General features: G+C 66.4%; 1 protein-coding gene across 3 annotated transcripts in view; it reads right to left on the minus strand.

Moving 5' to 3' along the window:
• Positions 1–345, minus strand: part of CIPC (CLOCK-interacting pacemaker) — an 18708-nt gene extending 18363 nt beyond the window's left edge. For all 3 annotated transcript variants that reach the window (XM_005860174.2, XM_014534723.1, XM_014534721.1), the window contains exon 1: positions 286–345. The gene's annotated coding sequence lies outside the window, so the exon portion shown is untranslated. The remainder of the gene's footprint in view (positions 1–285) is intronic.

Here is a 345-nt window from a genome sequence, read left to right on the forward strand (position 1 = left end):
CCCGCACTGGCACCCCACACCAGCCCCCTCTCGGTACTCCGCCCCCTCCTCGCCCTTGACTCCCTCTCCCACCAAGGCCCGCCCCTCAAAACTAAACCCACCAACGAACTGGGGGAGGGACGCACACCCTCTGCTCCCACCATTTGGGCCTCTGTCTGACCCCCTAAAGTCCTGATTCTCCCTCTTGCCTACCTCGCGACCCTTCTTCTTGCCCCTACTCCCACCTCCTTTCCCACGCTCCCCGCCCAAACCCTCTCCCCGTGAGCACCGTCCTCCCTTCCTCACCTCGGGCCGGGGTCGGGGTCGCCACTCCAAGCACAGCCTGCGGGTCAGGTGGCGCATGCG

The sequence above is a fragment of the Myotis brandtii genome, unplaced genomic scaffold (assembly GCF_000412655.1).
Source record: "Myotis brandtii unplaced genomic scaffold, ASM41265v1 scaffold132, whole genome shotgun sequence".
Taxonomy (NCBI): Eukaryota; Metazoa; Chordata; class Mammalia; order Chiroptera; family Vespertilionidae; genus Myotis; species Myotis brandtii.